An 886-nucleotide genomic window follows, 5' to 3' on the forward strand; every position below is an offset into this window, starting at 1 on the left:
CCATGATGTGCGTCTCATTTGTTCTGTTGTTTATGCTGAAATGACTTAACACATTATGTTTATAATCTATAGATTCAATAACGGCAAAAGTTTTGTTCAGAATAAATTAGATTGTAGTGATGGGTGAAGGAAAAAACAATATTATAGACTTGTGAGGCTGCTATCTGTCGAAATGCACATCCTGTGTCATTGATCATCCCCACCACGCATTTAAAAGTTAATATCGCTCATATTTGGCTTTGCTGTATGCATATCGAGGTAGATTTTTTCCCATCCGTGTACAGTTACTGTGGCTTAAATGAGGACGTTAATGCCAAAATGTGTGAGAATGAGGAGGAATGACGCTTTTACCGTGCTTTTAGGGGATGCACTTGTTTACTTGGTAGTAATGCCACAATATTAAGCAGTTTTAGAAATTATCCTTTAGGAAAGATGAATAACTTACTAAAAATGTCAAAATCAAATGCATATGGCTTGTAGACTGTTCTTGTATCTGCCAAACCCATGATAAATAATCAGATTAGTTTTCTGTAACCTGTAATGTTTTATAGTTTATTGCCCTGGCTAACCTCCGAAAATTTAGAAGCTTTTCTCATGTGGCTTCATCTTCCTGCAACTAAACTCCTTGAAATGAACCCCAATCTGTGATTTCACACATACACGTGAAGAACGGTCTACCAGGCCAGGCTGTGCAAAGGAGTAATAAGCCAGCACTGACATAAGATTCTCCCTCTGCCATGATGAAGGCTGCTCCCACTTGTAAATCCATCATATGATAGACTTATAACAGCGTGTCAACAAGGACTTTTCACCTGCTGTGTCCTGCCGTCGCTTTACAGCTGCTCAAACAGATTCAGAGTTTATATAGCAGTGCAGTCAGATGGGA

This window comes from Aulonocara stuartgranti, assembly GCF_965226115.1.
Source record: "Aulonocara stuartgranti genome assembly, chromosome: 20".
In the NCBI taxonomy this organism is placed as follows: Eukaryota; Metazoa; Chordata; class Actinopteri; order Cichliformes; family Cichlidae; genus Aulonocara; species Aulonocara stuartgranti.